Source organism: Mustela nivalis, assembly GCF_964662115.1.
Source record: "Mustela nivalis genome assembly, chromosome: 6".
NCBI lineage: Eukaryota > Metazoa > Chordata > Mammalia > Carnivora > Mustelidae > Mustela > Mustela nivalis.
The window spans coordinates 11,535,157-11,548,608 of NC_139025.1; the positions used below are offsets into that span (position 1 = coordinate 11,535,157).

Sequence of the window (13,452 nt, forward strand, 5' to 3'; positions counted from 1 at the left end):
TTTCTGCCTTCCTTGCCTCAATCAGGGATCAGACAATGAAGCCTGTCCTTCAACGATGAAGACTTGATGTGAGAATAAAATGAATTACTGTGTGAAAAACACTTCGTAAACTGTATGGTCCTCTTGTAAGATACTCCCACTATAGTCCTTAAAAGAATGTAAAGGAAAGAAAGACATTGTTTTCCTATCTGTTTTAATAGAGATTTTCCTCACTTACCTTTTTAAAATTGTGATTAAAAGGGGCACCTGGTGGGGCACCTGGGTGGCTCAGTGGGTTAAAGCCTCTACCTTCAGCTCAGGTCATGATCCCAGGGTCTGGGATCCAGCCCCACATTGTGCTCTTTGCTCAGCAGGGAGCCTGCTTCCTCCTCTCTCTCTGCCTGCCTCCCTGCCTACTTGTAGTCTATCTGTCAAATAAGTAAATAAAATCTTTAAAGGGGGGGGGCACCTGGTTAACTCAGTCCATTAGGCATCTGCCTTCTGCTCAGGTCATGATCTCGGGGTCCTGGGATCAAGCTGCGCATTGAGCTCTCTGATCAGCAGGGAGCCTGCTTCTCCCTCTCCCCCTGTTTGTGCTCTCTCTCCCAAATGAATAAGTAAAAAAAAAAATTTTTAATTGTGGCTAAATATATATATAACATTAAAATGTACATAAATATATTTCATAACATTTAACCATTTTAACCAGCTTTAAGTACGGTTCTATGGCTTTAAGTGCATTCACATTGTTGTATCAGAATTTCTTTTCTTTTCTTTTAAAGTCTGAATTATTTGTTAAATACCATTTTGTTCATTCATTTATCTGTCTGATGGATACTTAATTTATGTCCACCTTTTGACTATTGTCAATAATGCTGCTATGAAGATGGGAGTACAAGTAGCTGTTTGAGTCCCTGTTTTTAATTTTTAGTAGCCAGAAGTGAAATTGCTAAATCATATGGTAATTCTATGTTTAATTTTTTGAGGAATTAGTGTGGGTTTTTTTTTTTAAGATTTTGTTTGTTTGTTTATTTATTTATTTGTCAGAGAGAAAGATAGCACAAGCAGGCAGAGTGGCAGGCAGAAGTAGAGAGAGAAGCAGGCTCCCTGCCTAGCAAGGAGCCTGATGCAGGACTTGATCCCAGAACCCTGGGATCATGGCGTAAGCTGAAGGCAGTAGCTTACCTGACTGAGCCACCGAGGCATCCCTAGTATGGGTTTTTTAAATAATTACTTTATTGTGTATTTTGAAACATCTCAACAGTGTCATATTTAAGGCTGTATGTATACTGTGATTCAGGGGTCTTTTTTTTTTTTTTTTTTTTAAGGAAATTTTTTTTCCTCCCAAATATAGTGCACTTTTTAAGTCACACTCTTCTGTGAGGCTTAGACTATATCCAGTGGATCCTGAGAAACGATTTTTGGATTGGAAAGGTTAAAAAAAAACAAACAAGTCTTTCCTTGTGTAACATTTATTTTTATTTATTTATTTTTTAAAGATTTTATTTTTTGGTGGGGAGAGAGCAAGAGAGAGAGCATGAAAGCAGGGTGAGGGGCAGAGGGAGAAGCAGACTCCCCACTGAGCAGGGAGCTGGAAGACTGTAGGGCTCCATCGATCCTAAGACTGGGATCATGACCTGAGTGGAAGGTAGATGCTTAACCAACTCAGCTACCCAGGCGCCCTGTAATGTTTAATTTTTAAAAACTGATTTCACAGGATGGCTGGGTTATGGACATTGGGGAGGATATGTGCTATGGTGAGTGCTGTGAATTGTGTAAGACTGATGATTCACAGACCTGTACCCCTGAAGCAAATAATACATGTTAATTTTTTTTAAAAAACTCATTTCATTCAGGAGATTTTCACTCAATGCCTCATATTTGTCAGGCGCTGTTCTATGTGCTGAGGATTTAATGTTCAATACGTGAATTTCTGGCTCTTCTGGAGCATACAGTGTAGTGTGTGACTACTAATAAGAAACAGGTATATAATTTCAAATTCTAGAAAGTGCTGTAGAGAAAAATAAACTGAAGAAGGGATAGAGAATGATGGGATAAGATGGCATGTTATTTTTTAGAGGGTGATTAGGGAAAGCCTCTTTGAGGACATGGCACTTGAGCAAAGATCTGAATAAAATAAGAGAGTTAGCCATGTAAGGACTTTGTGGGAAAAGTGTTCCACGCACAGGAAGTAGCAAGCCTTGAGGTAGGGGTGGGAAATGCTTGTTAAGGAAGTGACCCAGGAGTCAGATGAAGACTTGTATATCTCAACCAGTACCTAGTACCCATATAAAGAAATGAATTGGTTTAAGATAATCTCATTAGAAAGAAAAGGGAAAACTTAAGATGGAAAAAATGTTAGGGAAATTTATTTGTATATTCTGTTAATGATTCTAGAAAATATCATATTTTATTTTTTTCCATATTGTTTCCATATTGTGGGGTGAAAGATGCTGGCAAAACATTACTGCTGAGAAGACATTCATTCCAAAAATGATTACCACATGACAGACCTATCCTCTTCCTCCAAGGTACAATTTTCTTGGCATGGTGAACCCAAAGGTTATTGTCTTTCTTCAGAGAAGGCAGAAATGAAACAACAAATAAAGAGAATCTGTTTCAAGAAGTGATGTCTGAAAATTATAGTTAATAAAGTGCTTTAATATCCAGTATATCTTACTGATATCATATATGAGAGTAACTCAGATACCGTTAGGTAAACACATGAACTCAGACATGTTAAGGATTGGAGGAGAGCTTCAATACCACCCTTGTTTCACCAGGGACTATGCAGTAATGCAGTTGTGCCAGAAATGGCTTTAGGCCTCAAAAAATAAACAGGGCACCTGGCTGACTCAGTTGGTAGAGCGTATAGTTCTTGCTCCTGGGGTTATGAGTTGAAGCCCCATGTTGGGTATAGAGCTTACTTTGAACAAAGCAAAATGAAACAAAAAGAACTGTCACTTCTTAGACTATCTTTGCAAACGTGGATGACATTGATAAATCATATCCTAAGTCAGAAGTGAATGAATTATGGGGCACCTGGGTGGCTCAGTCAGTTAAGCAGCTGACTCTTGATTTCGGCTCAGGTCATGATCTCAGGGTTGTGAGATTCGAGTCCCACGTTGTGCTTTGTGTTCAGCGGGGAGTCTGCCTTAAGATTCTCTCTCTCCCTGTCCCCCTCTCCCCCACAGTCTCTTTCTGAAATAAATTTTTAGAAAAAAGAAGTAAATGAATTTTATCAAGAGAATGCTATATTTTAATACATATTCGAGTGTTACCTCAAGAGCCGAAATATTAGTATTAGGAAACTCTTGTTTTTAGACTTCTTCCTTTACATATGCTCTGTTTGTATTACTTCTTTTTTGGTATGTCTCTCTGGAACCTCAAACCCATTATCGTTTTTATTCCCAGTTAACACACAAATTGCATGTCTTGTGTTTCTTCTCGGTTCAAAGCATTGCTAACCACCCAGTCATGCCAGATAGACACATCATCATCATTCCTTTCTTCCTTTCCATCAGCCCCTCACCAATTTTGTGGTATGTTTTATGATAAGGATTTCATAGTGGTTTTATTATAGATACCCTAAACAAATGCTAAATAATGTTGTAGCATGCATGCTTACATTGCATAAACAGGACCTAGAGTATCTGTTTTAGTCTTATGTATCCAACTGCAGTATCCTCTTCCTGTGTTTCTATTACAGCAAGTGAGTAGCACAGGATGAGCGGTGGGGTTGAGGAAGGAGATAGGAAAAATGTTTACCATAGTTCTAAGAAAGGCTGCTACTCATCGTTATAAGGCTAAGAGTTTTGTCTAATTTTCTACTTCTTCTTTTACCTAAGAGGCCTTGTTGGTGTCTCTCTCTAGAGTCCTTCCTAGCTGACATTTCTCAAAACCTGTTCATCATCAAACCTACGTCTTGTACTAGCACCTCTGTATACGAGATTCTTTCTAACTGTAGACTTCAGAAGAAATTTAGGAGGAATACTCGATTTGTCATGCAAACAGAGATTCTGAAAGTTTCAGAATGGAGTGGCCCTTATTAAGGCTAATGCCCCATTATAGATAGTTTCCTATCCCTTTTCACTGAAAATTTAAAGTAATAAGGTTTTCTTCCATATTTATTTGGCCTCTCTTAGTCTGAGCCATGTGAGGAAAAATAAAGGTTTAGTACATAATTATCGATAACTTCTAAACTGTTACCATCTTCCCATTTATAAGAACTTGAATAATTCGTGGGACCATTCGCATGACTATTCCCTTGATGATCCGGTAGTTTGGAATTTGATGTCCTTAAGAAGACTGCCTCACGTTTCTCGTTTGGTCTGTATTCTGCTCCCATGTGCAGGCTTACTGTCAGGCTCACTCAGCATGTTTTCTTATCTCCAATTCTACCACTGGAGCCCATAGAAACTCATGAACATGTGTTTTTTATTTATTTATTTATTTATTTTGGTATAACATTTTCCTAAGTTGGTTTTTAGAAAATGTGAGTTTTGGGCTTTGAATGGAGATTATGAGAAATTCCATGTTTTTTCAATTTACATTCAGTTGCTTCAAATATATTGTTGGTTTCAGCTCTATTTCTCTCAGCAAATCCTTTATAAACTCAAATCTAGATTCAGATTTTCCTTGCCTTCTCTGAATCATTCAGAACTACTTTTTTATACACCACTAAGCTAACAGTAAAGCTGTCCCTGATTAGAACAGAGATTTTACTCATTCACTCAAATATTGTGCGCTTGGCTCAAAACTGGTCTTCCTGTCAGGAACTCAGAAGTTCTAATGGCATCATTATCTTATAAGACTGTTGATTGGGCAGTTCTGTGATCTGTTGTGGAGGGCCTCATAATCACTTCCACCCTTGGCTTAGAAGCCCTTTTTCCTAGCCGTTGGAGGAAATTCTTCTCACTCCTTTAAGAGCTAACTCAGTTTGGGGGATATAGCTGCTAGGAGAAGGCAGCAAGGCATTGGGTGTAAGGGATGGCTGGTGCCGTGCAGCTCCCACTGTGGTTGCTGTGGATGTCATTGTTCTGGCCCAGGCTGCCCCACAACGATGTCTCAGTTACTACTACCAGAGGTCCAGACAGGGGGAGAAGCAAAAGCCCAGAGCTGAGAGTCAGGCTTCCAAACGTTTTCAGTCCTGTATTCCCATTTTTCCGTTCAGGAGGCTCTTACTCTGAGGTTTTTAGGTCTGGATGGAACATGTTGAATGGGAGTTCTGAGGTGAAGGATGCAGAGTAAGATGCTTATTCACATCTACACTACAGCCACCTGCGTCCTTTACCCGCCTCTTTCCAGGAATTGACCTCAGCTTTAAATGTCTAGAGACTGAGTATTTCAGAACACCTCAGCATCTCTAAGGCGTGTCTCATGCAGGCCAGGTCAGACCTGGTGCAAGATGAGGCCCCTCATGAAAACCCTTGTGACGGGCTGCTTCTGCTGTCCACTGTCAGTCCATGGTATCTTCTTCAGTTCTTAATGTGAAGTCAGTGCTAGTGTCCTCATTTTAGGGATTGGGAAAGTCAGATCCTTGTTAACACTTCCAGGACTATAGCAAGAATGCTCTAAGAAGTCTAACTTGCATGGAGTGTCTTCTGCCTTCAGACCGTGTAGTAATCTTTTAAAACAAATGTAAATGTGCTTCCCTCCTCCTCTTTTATGCTTTGTTCCAGTAGTTCCCCCACTGTGTTCTGAATAAAGGCTCAACACTTCAGTGTGGAATTTGAGGCATTTCGGTTGAACTCCTACCCAGACACTTAAACATATGTACTTCTTGGGCTTTAGACACGTTATTTTTCAATGGTCATGATAATAGTTAACATTTATTCACTCGACTGTCGTGTCTGCTTTGTGTTCTGTGGTGCTGTAGTGGATGGTAAGAAAGGTAAGGCAGCCGAGTGCATACCTTTGGGAAGGACACAGTTCAGTGGAGATGTCATTGTATGCTGCAGTAGTAGCAGATCGTAGAGGTGCGGGGCTGTGAGAACTGTGAATGGGACGCTGACTGGGACTGGAGTTACTCCCATTTATTTACCCCTTTTTTTTCCTACTTTGAACGACCTTTCCTTTTCTGCTTGATGCACTCCCATTAATTCTTGAAGGTCTAGCTGTAAACTAGGAAGCCAAAATAGTAGCCTTTCTTTTAATTTCATGAGAAGTCCTCCTATTCAGTGTGTAATCACTGCTGTATTCCCAGGTCCTATCAAAGTGCCTTCACATAGCAGGTGCTCAGAATTGGATGGGTGGATGGATGGTTGATCAGGCGTAAACAAGTGTTGTCCTGCCATCAAGGAACATGTGGTCTAGCTATAAATATTCAGAAAGGCACTTTTGCTCTGATTTCATAAGCTACCCTTTCAGTTAAGTCATTTTTTGCCTTATGAGAGAGAGCCTTTTCAGCGCCAAAAGTAACACTGTCAGGTGTGTACTCACTTCCCAGTTCTGGAATGGAACTATATTTGTCTGCTCTGGAAATTTTTCCTTCAAACATTTAGGGGGGAAAAAAATTGCAAAGAAAACATCATTCATAGATACGAGAGCCTGAATGCCAAGCCTGGTTCTGCAACTTAAACCAGCTCTGTGACATTGAGTAGCTGACTAAGCCGTCCATGCCTCATTTTCCTAACGTTTCAGTCTTTTCTTGTGCAAAATGGGAATAATAATAGACCTGTACCTCACATGGTTGAGAAATTTAAAGAATCAACTCATGTACACTGCTTAAGACTGGCTGGCTGATAGTGGTCAGTAGTTAGGATAATTATAATCATATTGTACATTTATATTCTATTGTACAGTATTGTACATAGAATATTTTATATTCTGTTGTACATTCTTTGTACATTTATATTCTATAATCATATTGTACATTTATCTCTTCAGAGATAAATTCAGAGATTTAAATTCTAGCCATAACCCTTACACATCAAATTTAAGCATTTAAATATAAGCCAAAACAATTTTGATAATTCTGGGATATGAGTGATACAGGCTTGAGGGGTCAGTATACTATTGCCTTTTGTATATTTTTGAAATTTTTCATTATATAATTTTAAAATCAGAAATGTGTAAGTTAAGTGCAAATAATATTTTTCTAAATATAAAAATTAATTAAGTGTACTAAATTATTTCTGACAAATATTATGCTTTTATGAAATACTGTTTATTTCATTTGACATTGAAATATTTGTATATATTTTATTAGTGACTGATACAATGAGACATTCCTGAAATGGAAAGATTTTGCCAGTCTAAATTTTTTTCCAATGAGTTCTCTGATGCTTGAAGAGAAATATAATAATAGCTAATCTATTTTACTTTACCTGGAAAAGAAATTTCCTTAGGTAAGTCAGTTTTGAACCTTAGCCATAAAGCTTCAAAAGTATATGTTTTTTATGACAATAATTTTTTGATGGCAATGTTTATAAGTCTTTTTTTATTGTAATAGAATACATATAATGTGTAATGCATGTATGTGTAAAATTTACCATCCTGACCATTTTTTAACTGTGTTCAGTGGTATCACATACATTCCTATTATAGAACCACCACCACCATCGGCCTCTGGAATTCTTTCCTCTTCCCCACCTGAATCTCTCTACCCAGTAAACACTGACTGCCCATACTCTCCCTCCTCCCAGCCCCTGACAAGTATCGTTCTACTTTTTCTCTGTAATTTTGACTACTCTGAGTGCCTCATGTAAAGGGCATCCACCATCCAATATCTGTCTTTCTATAGCCGACTTATTTCACTTAGCATAATGTCTTCAAGGTTCTTCTGTGTTGAAGCGTATATCAGAATTTCCTTCTTTTTAAATTTAAGGCTGAATAGTATTCCATTGTATGTATATACCACACTTTGCTTATTTATCTGCCAAATAATATTCCATGATCTAAATATACCACATTTTGCTTATTCATCCATTTGTTGATGAACTTTTGGGTTGCTTCCACATTTTTAGCTGCTGGGAATAATGCTACTGTGAACATCAGAATACATGTCTTGAAACCCTGCTTTCAGTTCTTTTGGGTATATAGCCAGAAGTGAAACTGCTGGAACATACAGTAAATCTGATTTTAATTTTTGAGGAACCTCCATACTGTTTTCCACAGTGGCATTTTCATAACATACCACTTTATATTCCTACCAAGAATACACAGAAGTTCCAGTTTCTCCATCCTTGCCAATACTTTTCTGTTCTATTGATCATTGCCATCCTAATAGGAGTGAGGTGGTACCTCATTGTGGTTCTGATTTGCATTTCCCTGACGATGTGTTTTCATGTGCTTATTTGGCGATCCATATATCTTCTTTGGAGAAATGTCTATGTAAGACCTTTTCCCATCTTTTAATCTGTTTGGTTTTTTGGGTTGTTGAGTTGTAGGAATTCTCTACGTCTTCTGGATAATAATCTTCTATCAGTGTATAATATGTAAATATTTTCTCCCATTCCATGAGGTTATAATTCAGTTTCAAAAACAAGGTCGATCAAAGGAAAGTCGAAGGCCCTTTCTAGCTCCCATCACTCTGGCTTCTCTGCCTTAAGAAATATGTTTACTGGAACATAGTTTTGCCTTAAGCTGCTGCTATAAACACTGTTGTTCTTTGCCATTGGAACGAGTGGGGTTTGTGGTTCCAGGTGGAGGTCATCTGCCTCTGTAATAGATGGTCCCCGAGGACACATATAATAAAGCTGGTTGGTGGCTTTCTGAACTCCCAGTCTGGTCTCACCCTTTTGAAGAGATCTTCAGATAGTAAGGGTCACTGCTGATTCTGCTTCTGACTTAACTGTTCACAGTTGCTTTTTGGGTTTTGTGGTTTCTTTTCTATCCAAGGATAGAATTGGAAGATTTACAAAGTAATCCTGGCTCTTTCACTTAATATCTCTGAGAATTTGGACAAGGTATTAACCTTTAAGACTCATTAGTAAAAAAGTTACTGAAAGAATTACATGGGTTAATACATGTAATGTTGTAAGAACAGAGTCTAGAACATAGTAAAACCTCAGTAAATGTGGCTTGTTATGTTGGGTAAAACGTACTTGGGGAATGAGGTGGACATAAGTCTTAAACTATTCTAACTTGAGTTTTCAGAGGCTTTTTTTTTTCCTTTATTAAACTTTGTCTTATTTCTAGCTCTGGAAGTGTGAGATTTGGGTATGGGGTGGCCATTCATTCCACTTGGCCCCACTAGACCCGGGCTATATATGTTGTGGCATCTCATCTAGTTTGTACCCCTTTTCACTCAAGCATTCTGGTGTGATCGTACATTATATGGTCACCTTAGATTTGACAAAAGTGAAGGATTACCATAGTTTTGCATTTCTCTTCCCTTATAAATTGTTTTTCATATTCACATGTGCCACACCTTCCTATCCTCCTATCCTTCTATAATCATAGCTAATAATCAGACTAAGGAGAAAACATGTTTAAAACCCAAAATCTAATTGCCTTTTTTCCCCTCTATACACTAACACTAACATTTAATATAGAAATAACCCCCTTCTCCATCCACATTCCAAACCAATAAGTCATACAACTTCAGTGAATTCGAACAACATTCAGTGAGACATTAAATAAATGATACAGGTACCCTGTATCAGCTTTTTTATTTTATAGATGCCGAAATCCACACATCCCAGTTTCAGAGATTCATAGAAGTTAAATGTGACTTATCCTGTACAAGTGGTACACTAGGTCACTTGATGCCCATTGTTCTCTCTACTGTGTAAAGCAGTAAAAAGTGTTTTTATGGCAAAGGTCAAGATTTTCCGAAGTGTGTCATACAAGCACATTCCTTTAATGTTCTGTGGGACAAAGGCGCTCCCTTAGAACATTGCTGAATACTTCCTCCTGGAGGTTCGCAATGCACCTTAGCACTTTAAAGATGCTAAAACATTCTGAAGTAAAGAGACCTGTCGGTTTTTGTTTAATCCTGAATTTTCCAAACTTTGGGAAAACACTTTGGAAATGCTGGTCAGGGTTTTTTGGAAGGCAGAGAGGTTGATTTTTTTCTAAAAATAATCTCGTGGGATTGTTAATTCTGTTACCTTCAGTATCATTTTTCCCCTTCAGTTGGGTCTGCTGCAATCACTGAAGCTTGTTTTAAGCCAGTTAGATCATTTGATTGAGATAGGTCATATTGACTGTTAACAGAGAGCGCTCTTCCAGAATGATGATTCTAGAAAAAAGATTTATCAGTTTTCTAGGGCCATTTGCATCCTCTGGGCCCTCTCTTTTCCTTTCCTTTCCTTTTCTTTCCTTTCCTTTCCTTTCCTGTCATGTAATCCAAAAATTGGATTTCATCCTGTTTTATGTAGGAGACAGACAAAACTTGCCTAGAATGAAAACATTCCTGAGAGTTTTAACTCTGACTTATTCTCATTTCCAGCATCTAAAGGCAGTGGGTTGGATTAAGAACTAAATAACATAATACTGTGTTCCATATAGCATAGGGTTTTGGTTACTTAATAAATAAAATTATTCCTTGAGAATTTTGAGAAATAGGGTTTTAGAACTATAACTGCACAGTCAGGATTACCCCCAGGATTTGAAACTGGGGACATAAGGTGGACTTAAGGGTTATATCCTATCCTGAAAAATCTCTCCCACTAAGTCTTTCCAAGACCTATGTTTATTTTAGTATTGGAGCTCCAGTAGGAAATACGAATGTTGCCCAGATCAGTTCATCTTGAAGAGGATTCCCATTGACTAGCAATAACCAGGAAGAGACTCTATCCCTAAGTCCCAAAGACATTTTATTTCAAGTCACCTCTCCAGGGTGAGACCCCAGCTCTCCCTATGGTGCTAATTACAGTGGTACTTGTCCAAGCATCTTTATATCAGCCTGTGACTTCCCTAGTGCTTGCTAGGTGGTCTTGTTCTCCAGTGGGACTGATGATGTTTTGTAACCTTTGAATGTTTGCTTTAGAATATCTAATTACGCTCACCGTAAAACTGAGCTTTTTAAAAAAAGAAGAAAGGAAAAAGAAAAAAAGTCATTTTTGACATGGTTTAAATTTCAGACAGACCTGGGTGACAGTGTTTTGTGTCCCTATAAATCTTGCAGAATTCTCAGATGAAAATAATTCTTGGGGCACCTGGGTGGCTCAGTGAGTTAAAGCCTCTGCCTTTGGCTCAGGTCATGGTCTCAGGGACCTGGGATCGAGCCCCACATCGGGCTCTCTGCTCAGCAGGAAGCCTGCTTCTCCCTCTCCCTCTGCCTGCCTCTCTGCCTGCTTATGATCTCTGTCTGTCAAATAAATAAAATCTTTGAAAAAGAAAAAAAAAATTCTTCCATGTGTATGTGCATACTTCATTACAGTGTGACAGAGTTAGAGTAGGAACTTTGTCCACTTTACTTTGGACACTGATTTTTCTTCATCTCGAAACATGGCACCATTCTTGTTTCAGCAATATACTCAGCCATGTTAGTGAGTTTGCTCTGCAGTCTTTAAAAATTAAAAAGCAAACAGGGGCACCTGGTTTGCTCAGTCAGTAAAGTGTTCTGTTCTTGATTTCGGCTCAGATCATGGTCTCAGGGTCATGAGATTAAGCCCCAGTCAGGCTCCACGCTCAGTGAAGAGTCTTGGAAATTCTCTCTCTCCTCCCCCTGCTTGTGCACACACATACACACACACACACACTCTCTCTCTCTCTTTCTCTGTTTCTCAAAATAAATAATAGCAAACAAAAATGAAGCAATATGTAACTTCAAGAATGAGTAAAGAAGAAAGTGAGAAGAGACGTGCCATAAGAGGGACATTTTACCAACACTTTTTACCGTCCATTACTTCCAGATTCAAAGCTCATCTTTTTAATCTTTTTTCTCATTTTGATAAAGGCTTTTGTTTTTCATAATGCTTTTATTCTGCATTCTGAACATATTCCAAATTTGAAAAAGAATTCTCTGTGCTGTTTTTGTGTTTTAACTACAAATCTTCAGTGAGAAAAGGATTTGACCTATGAATGAGGCCACAAACTTGGCTTCCAGGACTCCGGTTTTTTCTTTTCTTTTCTTTTTAAGATTTTATTTATGTATTTGACACATAGAGAGAGAGTGCGCGCGCACACACAGAGGCAGGGAGAGCAGCAGCAGAAGAGAGAGAAGCAGGCTTTCCACTGAGCAGGGAGCCCAGTGTGGGACTTGATCTCAGCACCCTGGAATCATGACCTAAGCCAAAGGCAGATGCTTAACAGAGTCACCCAGGTGCCCTGACTCTAGTTTTTTCTAAAGAACCACTAGAAGTACCTGCTGGAACCTTAAATGCTTTTAAGGAGCTATTAAAAATCTTTGAAAAGCTATTTCAAATCCTAGTTTGAAAACTAGGATTTATTAGACCCACTTTTTTTTTCTTTTTAAGATTTTATTAATCTATTAGAGAGAGAGAGTGAGTGAAAGAGAGCATGTGAGCAAGGGGAGTGGGAGAGGGAGAAGCAGACTTCGCACTGAGCAGGGAGCCTAATGTGGGGCTCAATCCCAGGACCCTAAGATCATGACATGAGCTGAAGGCAGCCGCTCAACCAACTGAGCCACCCAGGTGCCCCAGACCAACTGTTTTTTAAGTTTGAACTGAAATTAACACAGGCAGATTTAATTTTCCATTTTATAAGAATTGACAACATTTAATGTTAACTATACTTCAATGAAAAAGGTTTTTTGTAAATTGACTGTGTTCAAAATTACCCAAAAAGGCAGCCTTTTCTACATATCTAATATTTAGGAATAGAAAACTGAATTTACTCACATTAAGCATCAAATTTCAAAAAAACTGACTTTGCTGGAAGAAGTAATTTTCTTGACCATTTAATGTTTACAAAATAGTCAGTTATTAAACTCTTTGGCTTTCTTGCTAGGTAGTTCTTACAGAATGCACTGTCAAATTCCTGTCTACCCATAGCCTTTCTGACTTCAGTAGCAGGCATCCAGAGTAAAAAGTCTAATAACATGCTGTGTTTTCCTTGGTAGGTAGGTGAATTTCAACTAAGAAATTGGCTTGTGTGAGTGAATGATTTGACATAATATCCAGTGTATAGAAGGTTTCCAAGTCTTGAGCACTATAGGTAGATCATTCTATGCTTAAATTCTCATAAATATGGCGGAAAAGATTGAGGGAAGCAAAGATGCTAACAGTGATTTTCTTAAAGTTGAATTCCTGGGGTTATTCTGACAGTAACAGAGATGAAAATAAATTCCGAGACTCTTGACACAGTTCTGTTTTCTAGCAGATTTTTTGTGATTTTGCATGTGTGTGTTTATTATTTGTTAAAATGCTTCATTCTTCTTTACAAGGCTAGATTACCTCCTGGTTGGTTTTGTAACCATTCCAATAATAGATTGTAAATTGTGTTCTCTCTTAAACAATTATCCCTCTTAGGTAAATTTTATATATCCAGATGCTATACAGATACAGTATTCTATTCCTATTAACCCTGTTGTCTGATCTTAAAGTGTCTTCTCTTTGTGTG

At 38.3% G+C, this 13,452-nt stretch overlaps 1 protein-coding gene across 3 annotated transcripts in view; it reads left to right on the plus strand.

Moving 5' to 3' along the window:
* The window catches only part of BTBD7 (BTB domain containing 7), a 79,901-nt gene that overhangs the window by 14,285 nt on the left and 52,164 nt on the right, over nt 1–13,452 (plus strand). The gene's annotated exons all lie outside the window — the stretch shown is intronic.